This window comes from Apteryx rowi, unplaced genomic scaffold (genome assembly GCF_003343035.1).
Source record: "Apteryx rowi isolate R43461 unplaced genomic scaffold, aptRow1 scaffold_67, whole genome shotgun sequence".
NCBI classification, from domain to species: domain Eukaryota; kingdom Metazoa; phylum Chordata; class Aves; order Apterygiformes; family Apterygidae; genus Apteryx; species Apteryx rowi.
Genome location: NW_020450949.1, coordinates 359,325 through 376,634, shown reverse-complemented (window position 1 = coordinate 376,634; position 17,310 = coordinate 359,325). Strand labels below are relative to the sequence as shown.

Sequence of the window (17,310 nt, the reverse complement as noted above, 5' to 3'; positions counted from 1 at the left end):
AACTCCACCATCTCATGGTCACTGCAGCCAAGGCAGCCCCCAACCTTCACATCTTCCACCAGTCCTTCTTTGTTTGTTAGTACGAGGTCCAGCAGGAAGAAGGCTTTGCTTTTATGTATTTACCTGCAAGTATCACAAAACTTTGGTTTTGTTCTTCTCTTGGTGCAAATTGACCCTTGTTATGATAATAGGGATCCCCCTCCTGCCACATGCTGATGAGGAAGTAATATTAGTATATGATGGTGTTATTTAGGTATACTTAAGGCTGTTCCCTGGCAAGAGAGACTAGGATTTAAAGTGACTTTGTAACTCCTTTAATGTCTTGCTGTCTTTTTGTGCTTAGGGATACATGTGTGTAATAGTAGGAGGAAGTTTCCCGAGAATTAACCTACTGTGTTTTATCAGTGTGATAATGGGAGATGGGAGATGAATTGGGTTTTTCTCCTTAGGAGACTTGTTTACTGCATCGGATTTCTCTATCAGATTTCTTGGGTTGCAGAATTCAGGATCCGCCAGTATTTGCCACGGAACAGCAGACTGTAGAAACCAGGGACCCTTCGGGGAAAAAAGTGTATTATTTCAGTCACTGGCTTTTACATTTTGCCTGATTTACCTATGGTTAAAGAGATTGTATTTTTCATAGGTCAGAAACACTTGCTTTGACAGGAGAAGGACATTCTAGAGCTTTATTTTAACAGTATGGGATCAAAAGGGTTAATCAAAACCTTCGTTACAACAAAGGTCAGACAGCAGAGACGTGCTTGTAAATGCTGAAGCCTCATCTAGGAAAACATGAAAGCTGTGAAGAAAAAAAGACGTATGAAAGAATATTGCATTATTTGCTGCTATCTGCAAAGTAAGCTCTGAGGCACCTCGTCTCATGTCAGATTATACGGCGAAAGACTGGATTCAAAGCAGCAGATTTGTTGGGCTGCTACAGAGGCATGAGAGATACAGGCCTGTAGATAAGTGAAAAATCAAATCATTGTTTCTCCCACCCGACAAACTTCTTCCCTGTGAACGGCAGAGGCTCCTGTTACTGTCCCAGCTAGGAAGATGGCAAAGGCATCACTTCTCTCTGCTGCCATTTTGTTTGTCATTTGTGATAATTGTCATTTACAGCTCAGCAAAGCGTTGCAGTCGCGTTCTGCTGTATGAGGGACAGGGCAGGCTGCTGGGGTTTTCAGCCTTCCTAATTCGTATTTGCTCCTGGAACTCTTTAAAAGCCACTTGTCATAAATGCCCCAGACCCCAGAGTAAATGAGGCTGCCTCCTCACAGGGAGAAAGGGAACTCTAATGTAACTCTCGAGACATTTCCCCTTCGCTCTTGCTAGCCTCCGCGGGACAGCAGCAGTCCCAAAGTGCTAGCGTCTTTCCAGTGCGAACCTTTCCATCTTGCAGCGACGTTCCTAACGTAGCAGCAGAGCTGTTCAGCTCATCCTTATATTTGCGATTATTTCTCACTTGTCACTCTGGCTTACCGTCCTTGTGTGGCTTTATTTGTCCACGTATGGAGCTGGGACAGAGCAAAGAGGCAGTGGGAGTCTCCTTCCCAAATTGCTGTGGGGGTCTGCCGTGTGCTCGGCCCCTCATCCCCACATCGTATGCTCAGTCATTGCAGTTGTTATTTATGAACACAGGACATATGTGTTTATTTCTGTCTTTATCACATACATTTGTGGCTTCCTGAGGGACTGTGCTCTTTTTAAGATATGACATTAGTGTCTGTAGTGCTTTCAGACTGCAAGAAGGACCTTCATCAGGCGCAGCTCCGTCATGTGTCAACATGTTCTTAAACCTGTATGTTCCTGTAGGGAGGTCTTTGCTGCCGTGTGGCTCTTTATAGCATCTGCATCAGACGTTTAATACTTTAGAGAACTGTTGCCTTTCTGACACACATCAGTCAAATTTTGCTCATCTCATGCTTGTGTTCAAAAATAAATAAATAAAACCCACAACTTGAGAATGACGAACTAAAAAGCTGTATCTGTTCTGCTGGGAATTTGCCTTATGTGTATAACATGAACCCTTGTAGGAAAAGGAATTCATGTGGGAGATAAATCCCCTCCTCAGCTTACAGGAAAGAGAATGGAGCCACCACATCAGTTTTGATGTGAATGGGTTGAACGAGGTACAGAAATCAGCCCTGAACTCTTTCTGCTGTACTTGGCACTTGTACAAATAGCTTGGGTCTCAAACGCTGTTATTCTTTCAGTTTTATTGAACATTAAATCCATCACAAAAATATGCAGGAAGAAAAATGAATGCAACATCTCTCAAGGTCACTTATGTGGATTGTTTCTGTGGAGGTAATGTAGCAGCACTGGGCTTTGCTGTAATAAAGCAGTGCAAGTTCAGGAAACCATACATTTCATAGTATGAACTACAAATCATAGGGCAATGCCCCTCTTTTCATGGAAAAGTATGGTAAATGTGTACTGTAACCTACTTCCTGTACAGTGAGGCACTCTGATTAATGGTAATTATAACTATTATGGGATGTCATCTCTTATCTGCCATTTATTGACCTGTTTTTCAGTGTAATTTTCTTCTCAGGAGCCCAGGTAACTAAATATCCTGTGAAAGAGTAGCCATATAAGCATTTAAGACAGCACTGCAGCTGAGACCCATTTGAGTTCTGAAACATACTCGATTTTAAAACCAATCAATATTTACGTTATGCTGATAAATCTGGGTACCTTTGAGAAAAGGAGAAAGTTTTTTGAGTTCACCTTGTAGTCTTAAGTGGAAAGAAAAATGCTACAACTGTTAGATACTAGGAAGCCGCTAAGAGAAGATATCTAAAATCACTTTTCTGTATGTAATATCACTTAAGGTCACAGGGTCTTTCCAAGCTTCAAGTGACCCACGTATTTCTGTTTGTACAGTGTGAAACATCATCCTTCCAGGGAACGAAACCTGTTTTCTGGCTGTGTAGAGTCAAAGGAAATCAAATCTGAAACCCGTTGCAAAAGCAGGAATTAATATTACCTGCATAATAATTGGAGGGGCAGCTCTGACTTTGGGGAGACAAATAGTATAAAGTTTGGGTTTTAACAGTGGTTTGCTTAAATCACATGAATTAATATTCATGAGTTGAGAACAAGTGAAGCCATCAAAGTTACTTTAAAATGTTGGCTTCTTCATAGCTTTGCTATGCATGAAGTAGGCCTAAGCACCATGTTTAGGCATGGCAAAGAATAATCTTTCTCCTTTTTTTCTTTTTAAGTTGAGGTAAAAATTGCCGTTGTTCTAGGTGGGTTGTTGAAAAGCCAGGGTTGCCTTGTGGTGCATTCTGAGGCTGTGCCAGAGCTCTGTGTGTTATTAATGTCATGGCTTCTGCAGGCATGTAGTCATCAGCAAAAACATTACCAGCTTGTCAAAAGGCAGATTAGGAGAGGCAGAGAAGCTAAAACAGGAAAGGTGCCTTCCGTCCTGCAGACGTTGTGGTTCTTTTTCTTCTCCATGGGGCAAGAGCTGTATAGAGAAAGAGCTTAGATACGGCAATGGTGGTGATGCCTCCTAATTCCATTTCCAAAGATATAATTGCGCCATGGCTAAACTTAGTCCAGCTTTATTATTTGAGCTTCTCTCACAATTAAAGGCAGGTAAAGACCTCCAGCCACAGCGAATATTTAACTGAGACAGTGCTGGCATCTCGCATCACTTGCAGGTGCCCCCCTTGCTGTGACCTTTGCATACTGCGTTTGGTGTCTCTCGGTGGCTTTGTGCTGCTGGTGGTAGTGCAGGACCAGGGCTGCGTAGGCTCAGATTTCCAGTCTGCAACGCCTGTTGTGGGAGAAAGGAAGGAGAAGGTATGGAATGGGCTTGATTAAAAAGTGCTTTTGCTTTTTTTTCTTGAAGGATATTTGCAGTGAAAACTGTACATGAAATTTATACTCCTCTCATCTGATGTTGACTGGTTTTAGTGCACAAATTCTCAGTAGAAAATGTATTCAATAAAAATTTGATGTGGAACTATAGCTCAGCAGAATCTTTTTTAAGAAATCCAACTCTGGAATATTTATTTTGTATCTAGCTTCAGTTTTAGTGCCTATTCCTTCTGCAGATGCCCTCGTTAGCCTGTTAACAGTTTATGAAGAGCTAAGCCATCAGCCTCTCTCTGCTTGGATCCCTGCGTCACAAAGCTGCCACGACGTGCAGCCAGTCTGTGAAGTTTTCAGGGGAAAGCGCAGCTGCATTGAGTGATGTTTAAGGCTTTTGTTGTTGGTTTTTTCACCAGGCAGATCAATGCTTTTTGTTAACAAAGAGACTAAAGGTCTTATGGCTCACTTAAGTAGGGCAGATTATGCCTGTAGTATGTAAAATGTTACCGAGATGGTGGGCAGTGATGTGGCTGACAGGAATATGGTGCATGAGATTTATATCAAGTCTTTTGGGAAATAGCTTTAGAAAGGAAAGCATCATAAATTTTCATTTATTATCCTTTGATGTCTAGCATGCCAAAGGAAACCATGTAGGGGACATAGAATAGAGATCTGGGAAGGCCACAATGAAAATTTCAGTCTAAAGCTGACAGCCGTGAGCCCCTAAAATGTTGTTTCTTGCTGTGGATAAAATCAGGGTTTTGCCAACCATAGCATCTGGTGTCCCACGCATAGAACAGAGGCTGGCAGAAGTCACCACCAAAGTTTATCAAAGTAGGATTAAAACAGTCCTTTTAATTATGTGAAATTTATTATTTTGGTCTGCCCCAGCTACCTGTTTACTTTTGAGCAGTCACCTAGATGAGTTTTCCAGCTGCCAGCAGAGGAAAGGTTGCAACTCTGAGTTCAAAGATTCATAACCCGGCCGCTGATACAAAGGTGGAGCCTGTCACCACGCGATCCCCGCCGAAAGCCGTAGACACTGTTCTTCCTTCCCAAGCCTTACTGTAAGGTGGGCAGGCTTCAGTCGAACTCCTGCTTGTTCGTTTGGTTCCCACCAGAGGCACCTCGCAGCCCCTGCGTCCTGCCCGGGGACTGCACGGCCGCTTCTTTGCCGGTCGTAGTCAAATGGGACTTGTCTGGTGAGGCATCTCCACGGTCTCCTGTCTGCAGGCGCGGTGACAATGTGCAGCTGGTCAGCACAAGCAGCTGCTTCTCGATACGTAGTTTTTTTAAGCACGCTATTAACTGAAAACACGTCTAAAATGGCTTCTGGGCCCCAGCACAAAAATTTTGCTTTGCATAGAGGCATACCAGATGCACAGACATCTAATTCATCATTCGTTCTTCTCTTTACTGGCTACAGAGCTTCCCATTAAAGGTTCAGACAGGTACACCTGAAGTTTTCAAGCCCCTGTAGCTTGCAGAAGGGATATGTGTCTGTATGCATGGGGGTCTGTGCATGTATAGTTCTTATTTAAATATCTTTTATGTATTGTTGAAGATAACTGGTATAGCCCTTTCTAGCTGAGGGTCTCAAGGCTCTTTGGAAACGTACGTTCGGTGCAAATAAGTGATGTAATCCCAATATTCGGAATGAGTTAACCCTGATGTGTAGGGGAGAAGGGATGTTCTTCAGCCTTTGAAGCAAGAAACAGAGCTATGACTGAAATCCTTGCTCGTGTTCTTGATTTCTAACCACTGTGCCAAAAGCTCCCTTTGTTTCTGAAACGGTAAGCAAGCATCACTTCATTAAATTGTGACTGTTGCATTTAGAGCAAGAATCCCATCTTCAAGCAGGAAAGGAAGGGGCAGGATGCAAGTCCCTTGGGAATTAAATTTTGAGCAAAAGCATCAGCTCTAAGATAACTAGGTAACCTCTCCCCAGTGCTAGGAGGGCATCTTGGAAAGGTGGAAGCATTTGTTTAGAACCATCTTTTCAGCAAAGGGAGTTCATGATGTGAAAGTCAGCAAAGTAACAACTCACATGGAGGTGCGAGGAAGCCTACTTTCATGTCCTGTTTGCTGTTCTTCTGTTCTGCAGAGCAGAGAGCAAGGGCACGTGTTTACAAAATACAGTGAAAGGCATCACAGGGAAGTAATGACCAAAGAGGCGTAAAAAGATTCGCTAAACATAAATCCCGAGGTTGAAATCTATGTTTAGCATTTCAGGGTCACTATAAAGATTTCTAACAAGCTTCTGGTCTACCATACTGCAGAAAAACAGATTCGGAGCAATGAAGCAAGAGTACTGCCTCTGTGAATTATTGTCTTTCCAATACATTTTAACACAGAGCTGGAGGCTCAAAATACTGAGAGCCTTTTCCTAATGTTTAGTGATAAACTTTTGTCTCCTGTGAGTAAACAATCTGCTTTCTTAGCCACTTTTTTCAATTTAAACAGGAGTACATTGAAGCCCTCTTGCAAAAACATTTATTATGTCAAGCAAAACTGGAGGTTTTGGATTGCGTTTCTCTATTCTTTTTTTCTTTACTTCTATCAAATTTTCACTCAAAAAATACTGCCCAGAGGTACAGGAAATGGCACATGGCTTTATGAAATATACCCACATATTATGAAATGCCATGTTTTTATTTTGTGACAGTCCAGGATTCAGCGTATGGCCTAAATATTGTGGCATCCTGTTTGATTTTTGAATTGTTAGATGGACTAGACACTATAGCTCATGGACACCATGGCCATTTTTCCCTGTGGTTTACCCTTTTTCTAGATTACTGTCCATAAGTTTCAAAATGGAACAGGATTCCTGAGCGGTTTATAAATTAGGGACACATTACAGCAGCACCCAATACTGCTGCTATATTTTAGATGGTGTCAGAGTTTCTATTATAAACCTCATTTTTCACAGGTTTATAGCTCAGCCATAAAAATTCACTGTATGCTGGAAATCAGAATGTAACAACTGCATCTCAGCTAGGTAGAGGATTCGTTTGCATGTAATTTCTGAAAACAAAGCAAAGCATGCTTTGTTCGTGCATTTATTCGTATAGGTTTGTATAATTGCATTAAATGTGATATAAATTTACATTTTACATTTACATGTGGTGGATGTGGGAAGGTGCCTGAGGTCCTCTGACTGCAGGCAGGGAAAGAGGAGGTGCTCCAGCGAGGGATGCCCCCTCACGTAAAAGGGAAGAGAGGGCCTTCAGCTCCCCTCCTGAAAACCAAGTGCCTGGACGTACAAGAACTCCTCCTAAGAAAAGGCTGCTTTCATGACCTGAAGACAGGGACCTCTTCCAAATACCCTATCATGCTGTAATTTATCGGATCAGAGTAGGTTTTTCTTGCACTAGAGTAACAAGAAAAGGATACAGCATTTTAAAGGGCAGAATCTGACAGATCTGCTAATAGCTTTTGTTAATTTAGAATAAATAGTTCATTGGTAGTAGTATTAACCATAAGAGCCTTTCTTATTGTAGAGTGCTAACTTAGGCGATAACAATTGTGCATACATATTCCACTCTACAAAACAAAAAACAAAGAACAAAAGAAACATTTTCAAAACACAGGTTATTCCCCCAATATAAGCTACATGCTTAAGCATCTTTGAATATATATAATCTGTAGGTTTTCTGAGGTTTATAAGTATGTCTAAGATAGAAGCAAGTCTCTTTTTAATAGCTTTGCATAATGCTCACACCTGCTCTAGTATAATTTGCTGCATTTGAACAAATGAGCTAGCTCAAATGAATTAAGAGTATCTTCCCAGTGCTGCAAGCATTTGTGTGAAAAGTAAACAAAAAGGGGCTAATTGTGTCCCAGTGCTATGTACAACCATCACAAGAGTGTGAATATGACTTTATACACATACTTCAAACACTCTCATTGACACAGAAATAGTTTCATATAGCCACACAGTCAAATTATGAAGGACGTGGATTCAATCTGAATGTGAAAAAAGAAAAAACATCCAATCTGCAGGCTGGCATTAGGCTGACTCCAGCTAAATGCATCTTTCATGAGATTTCAGGAGGCTCAGGGTGTTTGCTTTGCAGGATGGCTCCTTCCAGGGAGAGCCAAGCAACCCAGCAATGCACAGCTCTCCGCAGAAGGGCTGGTTCTTCTCATTAGCTTTCCTTTCATATGGGTTTTAACTTTTTTCAGTGTCAAATATGTCTGTCTTTAAACTTGTGTGTTTCTGTATGTTAAAGCGTTCTAACGTTAGCACTTTGGATTGCGTTGATTTTCACTCTGAATTCTGTCTTGTAAGAGGCACTCTTTAAAATTTCTTTTTAGGTGCTGTAGTGGCAGGAATACATTAAAAATTGGTTTCGTTTTAAAACTCATACTGACTTACTGCAGGGAGAAAATTTCTACCTTCTCTTCCCAGGTGCTCCTCAGTATTTCTAGTCTGAATCCAAATCTAAGTAACAACATTGTTACATGCATAATACATAATGACAGTAAATTTCTTATTGTATAGCGATAGGACTGTTATACTAAATCTAACCCTTAATCTAACTCGCATAAATATGAACAGAGCCAGAATTCTTTCATGAACACACCTGTGCAGCCTCGTTAATTAATGCCATGTCTTACATTTCTTTTTAATAAAGACTTTCTGTTATAGATCTTGTTCCCATGATGGGGAAATTTGAAATTCTTTGCAAGAATATTATAATAGAGGTAGTGCAATAAGAAAGAACATATTTTACTTTGAAAGTATATCTATTTAAACTGTGCCGTTATAAGAGAAGGTCTGCATGGGTAAACAGATTCTAATAGTGCTTATTTGGCTTGTACTTTTGAAAGATTTCTGTCTGAAGAGATACCATCTCTCTGGAGCATTTCACCTTTGCTTGTCATAGATTTCGGTCTCAGATCATTTTTCACAGGCTAGAGCAGCTGGAAAACAATCTCTCTAAAACAGCGGTTCCCAAATTTTTGTCTCAATGGATCATTAGCAGATCTCAAGCATTCCCATGGCTGACCAGTGTAGCTGCAGAGAACCAAAAAACTTGTAGTTTATACTGCTTAATTTGGTTCTACAGATTATTTACGTCTTGTGAGCAACCAGTTGTGTATAGGCCCTAGTTTGGGAACCGCTGCCCTAGCTGATACAGAGGCAGTGTGGAAGGTGTGAGAGGTCTGGCAGATGGAGCTCAAGTGTGAAAGCTAACGGTGCGACGAACTCTCTGCGGATGGATGGAAGCATAGGCTGCAGCTGACTATGCTGTGACGCGTTTTTCCTAGATCTCTCTCCTTTTGAGTCTTTTGGTGGAATTTAAATTTGGTCATGCATATACACAGTAGAAGGAAGAAATCTGGGAAGCAAGAGCAGGGTAGAAGACCAAGGCGTTAGTAGTGGTTCAAGAGGGATCCCTTCACTTTCAATGCAACACAACCAAAACAGCGATGCAGCCTTATGTCTGAGGTGCAGGCCGAGCGCTGCTGGTCCTGCTGCGCAGCGCTGGCACATGACGCCTTCTCTACCTCTCGTTATCGGAGCTAATCACTGTACTGGGAAGGGGGCTAGATTTTTGGAAGTCTATAGTATGTTCATACCGATACATACTGTATGTGCATATAATAGTATAAATGTAAATTATTCAATTTCTTTTGCCTCAAGACTGGCATGGGCACTGATGGTTGCATTGAAAAGAGTTACACTTTCCAACAAATAACACAATCCAAGCCCCTAGTAGAGTTTATTTGTAATATCTGATATTTGTACACATCGAGCTCCTGCAGACCTTTATTTTTGACATAAGCCTCAGAGCTCTGGGGACTTGATTAAAAAAAAAAAAAAGTTGGCTGCTGTGTAACTTGACTGATTGTAGACCTGATATTTATGCTATGAAAGTTACTTACACAGAGGCTGACTTGCTTCTGGAAAGATAGTAATGAGACAGAAGAAATTATTTGCAGCTTGAATCTATGTGGTTTCTTCAGTTTCAGTGCAAGCCAAACAAATACCAGTGTTGTACTTTGACTCCAAGGAGATGTGACCTGTTACACTCTTCTTTCCTCTCACCTACCTACTGTCCCCTATGCAGGTTCCATATAAAGATTTGGGAGAAAGAGGAGGTAATAATCAGGGAAGATATTTGAAGGTTATTGCTGCAAAAGTGGGATTTCCTTTAGAATATAAAAAAGACAAAAATATATCGTTTGCTTGTAAAACATTAACTATGTCCCATTTTGTATAGCACAAGTCTTCAAAAAGCTCCTATACCATTACCTACTCTGGACTGCATTTAGGGATTTGTTATTTGGATCACAACTCTTAAATAAGCTTTGCAGTTTCTTTTTTTTTTTTTCTCTCTCTCTTTTCAATTTAGTATAAAATACCAAGACTGGCAATAAATGAGGTAAAATATTTTAGTATTTTAGGTATGTATTGTGCCTTGTTCCTCTAGTCTAAAATAAATATACCTAGCATCTTTGTAGCGATTCATAACATCAAGATTGGCTTTTGGTAAGTTTACAAAAGCTGGAGTTCACAATGACTTTAAAGTATCACTATTAAAGAAAGGCAACTCAGCAAGAGGAGTTAATTGAATTTTGTCAGAATAGTTTGTAAATTTGGAAGCAGATTTTATTTTCTCTTTGACAAAAAGTAAAGCTTGTAAAATTAGACAAAGTCTGCCCAGGAGGAGCTGTTCTGTTCCTGCATTCTCGTGCATCTCTGACCTTAGGGATGCTTAGTTACTAGCGATACAGCAAGAAGATTGAAATGCTTCATTAGCAAGCAACATTGTATGTTATCTGGAGAAGATCCTAATGGAGTAAATTAGGAGAAAAACATCTGTTGCTTTCTGTCCTTATTTCTTTTAGTGCTCAATCTGGTGCTAATTCTGGCCTTTTGTGACCTTTTTGTATATCCCTTCATCATAAATATTAGACATTTTTTGTTCGTTAACTTTGGATGTGTGTTGCAACATTTGGATTGAATTGCTTCAGAGTTCATCCCTATCATTTAGGAGAGGGTTGTTACTTTCTTATTCTCCTTCATTCCAAAGATCTTACAGACAAAATCTTAGAGCTGGAGTTGGAGGGGAAGGAGCCAAGGGGCAATAAAACCCTGAGCAAAGCAGCTATATATATACGTATATAGACAGGTGTGCCCTCTTCTGGTTCTTCATGCCTTTCCTGCCCCTTGCCATCCCAGCCACGTGCTTAGGAGCGCCTTTAGACAGGCATGGCAGTAGTTCACCCTCCTGAAATGAAATAAAATAAAGGATTTATTTTGCTCTGTCTATGGAGAATAACCTGCCTCTGGAAAACAAGCTTATTGTTTCCAGATCACCTCAAATAATAGCCCAAGACAGAAAGAGAGCAGAGCAAAATTCGTAGCAAGTTGTGAAGGTAATACAGAGATGTTTCATGTTGTTATAGCAGCTGAAGTTAAACAGTCAGCACGGGGATGAGCAGAGCAGTTTAGGAGGAAGCTATCTGTCGCTTCTGCCATGTCACCGTGTTTCCGGGACTTCTGCCGCTCTAATGAATTCAGCGGAACATACTGCTGCTGCCAGGCTTTTCTCCTCGCAGTCAGGAAAAGGCTCCCTGCGTCTGCAAGGAAGATGAGCTCGAGTTGGTTGTTTTCCACCTGACAGTGCTCCCCATCTGATGTGTTCAGCTCTCCTGACAGGCGTTACGGAGAGTGTTGATTTTGCACGTCTGTGCTGTTTAACACCAAATTGCAGTCGTAGTCACAGTCACAGAGGAGTTTTGTTCAAGGCTTAAAACACTTGCTCAAATTAATGACCAAAAATGTCAAATGTGTCCACAGCTAATTATTCATTAGATGCATAATTAGTGTTGGATGATCATGACATTTTAATGTTATTAATTTTTATACTCTAATAGGAATTAAATTAGTCTATGATCACAGAACACCAGTTTGAACTCTGCACTGGAGATGCCTGTTATTGGGTTGGGAAGGCTGCTCTTAGGAGTCCTTGCCAGCCGAAGGTTTTGAGTTAAAGCACTGAATGGAGTTACTCTGCCCTGCTCGATAGCATGGACATCAATGGAGAGTGTCACCCTGCAGCGGGTTTGGGGAGAGGATGTGAGCCAGACTGCACTACCTCATGGATTCAAAACAGCAAGGAGGAGACAGAGTTGTCTGGTTGTGCCTCTGCATTGCCAGGAGGCCAAATTCACAGTGACGGCGCACAGAGGTGCCGCTGGACTTCAGACGCACACACAGCAAATTAACCTTCCCCCTATGATAACAGGGTCTTTTAACACTGGAGAAAGGAGAAGTGCTGCAGCTTGGTGAAAACCTTTACCCTGCAGTCACCTCAGCCAGAGTTCGTTCGCTCTTAAGTAGAATGATACCGCATCCATTACTCTTTCTCTTTTTGGAAGCTAAATGCTGCCACAAAAATTCATACCAAACATGACCTGCTGTTGGCTTCAGGGACCAAAGAGAATACAGATCTGTTTTTCAGGATTGTAAGAACAGGCAGATGTTTATTGTGGCAGCTGATAATTAGACTCATTGAGCTAATAATCTTTTATTAGTTGAAGTTCAGTGTTTTAAAGTTGAAGCTTACTAATCACCCTTTCCTCTTTGGACCAAGGTATTTGACAATGGACAGAAGCCATCTCATGATGTAGGGAAGCAACACTATTACTCTCTTCATCCCCTTCTCTCCCTCAGCATCCTTTAGCCTTCAGCAAATGTCCACCATTTTCCAAAGCTGCTATGAATACCAATTCCTTAATTCACTTGTAGGGGAGCTTAGGCAGCTTCCTGGACTTGCCACCTATACTTACAGATGAGATTCAAAGACCCCTCTACCTTAGGTCTCATGCCAGATACTGAGCTGAAAAGTTGTCTCCTTGTTATAGATCTATGGAAAACTGTCAAAGAAAAAAATTTACAGTGAAAGAGCTGGGATTTCATTTGGGTTCATTTTGAAAGGAGTGAATAGAAATGGTTTTGGTGATATCCTTGAGTGATCCAAGCAATCATCACTTTTTAGGTCATTTAAGGGAGGATTGTATATTAAGTTTACCGGAAACAGTAAGCAAAAATATTTTTTATTACAACGCACCTTATCCCTAGATGCTGTATTCTAAAACAAACACATTCTGCCTCTTGTGATGAGATGAGACTTTCACTTGAGAGTGGTTTCCCTAATTGCATCTTCTTTCAATCCTTGATGGGAAACATGCCTTGTACATTCTGTATTGTGATTAATTTATATGAAGGATGCAGTGCTGAGTATCACAGCTTCTTTTCCCTTGTAAATTTATCCATTCCTCAAAGGACATACTTTGGCCTTGCATTTACAGCTTTTACATCAATAAGAATTTGGGATTCTCTAACATAGAAACAAATAAGCCTGAGATGCTGCATTTCTGTTAAATTTATTTGTCCATGTTATACGGTGCCACTGATCAGTGCTGAGGCATTTTTAAGCCAACATCCTGATGGTTCTACAATTTTTTTCTCTCTTCCTCTGCCTTTTCCCATCAGAAAAAACACAGGAGATACCAACTCAGGAACCAGGGCATGTTTCTGATTTTGGTCCATCCAGCAATCTCAGAAGACAGTGCAAGAGGGCCTGTAATAGATAATTAGTCCAGGTCTTCCTACTGCAGGAGTATTTTCTTCTTGTTCCTCCCTCTGTGCCTGGCTTGCAACACATTTTGTGTAAAAATACTGCTTTTGTGCTCTGGATAAGTGTAGAACAATGTGCATTTCCCACTGTTAATACAAATTCCCAGTGCTTTTGCGAGTTAATGAATCGCCCAAATATCCCAGACAAAACTTGGACTATTTCATAGTCTTATATAACGTACATCCATAAGTAGTAGGTAGCCATCTATCTATGTTTCTTTGCCATGAATGATCGCCAGTTACTTGCTATGTTGTTGAGCGGAGTCTCCCTCTCCTCTCCAGAGGAACAGATGTCTGTTGTTGGAAAGCAACAATCTGAATGAAAAATGTCTAAGGGTATTGTTAGGCTTAAAAAGCCGGAAAGCTTTTTGTCTCTCTCATAGTGTTAAAAATGTATTTTTTTAATGTTCCACCTTCTGATACAGAACAGTGCTATATTATAATATCCAAGTACAGCGTGATTTTTTTTTTAAAGGAATTGTGAAAGTATTCCTATCACTACAAACCTAGCAGCAGTGCAGAGTCTGGAACAATGTTTAGACCCCAAGAGCTGCTATTAATAAGGACTGCTGGCAAGGAAATCTTCCATCTCCCATACATGATCTCCACTTCTTACTCTGCAAAGCATCTTCTTTACTGTCTCTCATGGAAACCTTATCAGACAAATCATTCCACCAAGCATCTTAAAATGAGGCAATAAACTAGTTACATGTGACTGTTATAATAAAAATATAGTGATGAAGGGATAGGTGCTAGACAAAGAAACATTCTTGAAGATGTCCTTAGCAGACAAATAATTGCTGCAGAAATAGGTGAAGGCTTCTATTTAAGAATATAAACTCTCTAAAAATAAAATATAGGATTTTCTAAGCATGTGGCTTTCTTCACAAGCATGGCAAGTTCTGCTGCTAAAGGCTGGTGGTTCTGGGGAGCACCTTAAAGGACCCAACTCTTCACATGAGAGTTCCTCAGGCAACAAGAATTTCCTTACATGGATGTTTCTATTGATGTAAAATGTGTGCCACGTATTATGTTTATGAAATTGCCAATACATAATGAAAAGTTCTCAGTTTTCCAGCTGTGTGGCATGTGGGAATTGACCCGGACAAGTTAGTAAAGTGACTTTACAAACTTAGTTCAATGAATTAAAAAAAAACTTTGTATAACTACAAACAAGTAACTATTTCTGCAAATGTTGATTTTTAAGGCATTTTGTTATAAGAGAGTGTTGACACTGCTCAATTTCCTGAGATCAGGTTTTAACTTCCTATTATACCTCTGCTCTAACTAGAGAGTTGTGGGATGCAAGTAGACAGGCTGAACCTCCTAAATACCAAGCCTAGTTGTCTTCATTAAAGCAACAATAAACTTGAAAAGAGCAAAGCCAAATGTATCGGGTTCTGTTCATTAAGAGACTGGCGGGTTTCTGGCTTTGTTGTCTTTTAATACACCAAGAACAGATGCAGGTTGACAAGCGGCACCAGCCAAGGGACACAGCTTTTCCAGGCCCTGTTTCAACAGTACCTTATAATAGCCAGCTGAAATCTAATTTGTAGCCAAGTAGAATAAATTGGAACTGATAGTTATTCAATTAATGGCATGGGCAGCAAGGTGAGGTCTCCTCTCAAAATAGCAGAATAAGGTTTCTTGACAGGGAAGTTGGGGGAAACAGGGCACAACACCAAGTTTTCAATCAAATTCAGCCATTAATCATCAAAGTAGCAGGAGGGAAATGTGATTATTATAGAGAGGCTCAGCAAAATGAGTCAAGTGAACGCTTCTGAAAAGTTTGAAGTGTGATAGAATCTAAAACCAAATTAGTGGATATGCCTTTGATTCTACCTAGAATAGAATATTTCCTAGATAGGGCTGCATAAACTGATAACATCTGTCCTGCAAGAAATAGCAGTCAGGGCCAAAACATGCGTCGTCCTCTTCTCCTGGAGTTACTTCATCAGCACTGATGGCTGATGTTTCTGAATGGCACAGATGCAGTTTCCTGGCCCAGACTTGAAGTTTTTTCTCGTGATTTAAATGGGGATATTTCTGCCCAGTTCAATCCTGCTGAGCTCTGTAGTTATCTCTGGAATATTAAATCTGTTGCTGCTGAAGGACATAGTGATAGATACCTTCGACAGCCTTTTGTCTTAGGTTTCTCTGAATGTTCTCTCAGATCTTAAAGGATGGACTTGTGAGGTGGTTGTCACTGATTCATCTTTCACCTCCCATATAAGAAGCAATGGTAATGGGTCAGACTGACCTATTGGGACCCCTTGGGACCCCAGTGGGCCAACTTGGCTTGAGCCATGTCCTTATACCAGCAGCAGTATGGGGTTCTTGACCTAAAAAATGATATTTTTCTGTATTTTATTAGCAAAATGATGAATTTTGGAAAATCTGGCAAACTACACAGCAGGTGATCGAGAATGCCATGTAGCCAGGCTTGACTCTCCTCTCTGGATAACCTTACAGCATTAAAAATAATCCTCTCCCTTCCTGTTGGTAAAGGGGCCTTCCTGTGATCACCAAGAGCTTACAGTTTTTTAAGGGTCTATGTATTCTCCTGCTTGCTGCCAAAGAAGAGTGGAAATGCCTCTGTAAGTAAGGGGCTGTGCATCACGGGGCAGCATGAGATTAAAGGAGGTGTGCAGGAGGCCCCACGCTGCAGAGGGAGCAGGTCGTGTGCACACAGGAACACGCTTCCAGCAAAGGGCGTTCAAGGTGATGGAGCGAGGAGCAGGAGAGCTGTTCAGTGTTACCACCTCCTTCACTCAAAAATGGTGTGCCCGACGACAATTTAGATTATGTAGAGTTCTTGGGGGTTTTTTAGACTATTTGAACCTGTCCTTTTAGCCTATGAAACCTGATTGCAGAAGCCTGTGTCCTGCTACTTCTGCTATGCTTGGGGCGCAGAGACTAAACCTCTCCTGTCATTCACATGCTAAATTAGAAGTTCTTTTTATCCTTGAAATGCTGTGTTTCCTTCCTGAAGGAGTTTACTATGAGCAGACAGCTTTGGTGTCTTTCAGTGCTTTTTGTGCGAGCACAGAACAGTGGTGCAGAGTAGGTGGTTCGCTAATATATTCACTAGACATCTTGCAGACTCCCATGGTGCAGTGTTTCAGATGTTTGGATAATTTGCATAGCGATGAAACTGCTGTAGTTCTCTCCACCACAAGCAGACCAAGAAAGGCTTCTTTTTATCAAAAGAAAAAGTTCTTGCTATGCAAATGGCCTCACTAATAATATTATCAGTGTTGCCTCAGGCTTGCACAAGCTGAATGGAAGAGAAGCTGAGTTTATGGTTTTCAGCAAAACGGTTTTAAGCTTTATCAGTTCAGTATATAAGTAGGAAAGGGAGACTCATTTTACCTGGAATAATGGGATTCTCCGGTTGCATTTAAGGGCAAGCCAAACAAATTATTTAACTAGAAAGTTCATATGTCAGTGGCTGAAAGCCTAGTGGATCATCTCTGTGCTGTTATTCACAGGGCACTGAGAACTTGGTTAGCTATAGCTGTTAGCACAGTTTGTACCCTAATCTGGAGTGCACCGCTGAGCGCTGATCCCCCCCGCACACACTGTTTGCCATGACCTGCACTGAGTGCCAAAACCTACTCACTTTGATGTTAATGCAGTTTCATTACTGGCTGCAGCAGTGTCAGGCTTTGGCTTGCAGTGCAGAAGTCATGAAACTTGTCTGCAGTGAAAGGCTGGTTTGCTGCGTCCTTTTGAACCACTGGCATCTTAGTGGATCTGTGGGAAAAGTGCTCTGCTCTCATCAGCCTAAAACAGCAGCAGGAAGCAAAAGGCTTGCCCAAGAACAT

General features: G+C 41.1%; 1 protein-coding gene across 1 annotated transcript in view; it reads left to right on the top strand.

Moving 5' to 3' along the window:
* Positions 1-17,310, top strand: part of CAMTA1 (calmodulin binding transcription activator 1) — a 490,798-nt gene that overhangs the window by 307,768 nt on the left and 165,720 nt on the right. The gene's annotated exons all lie outside the window — the stretch shown is intronic.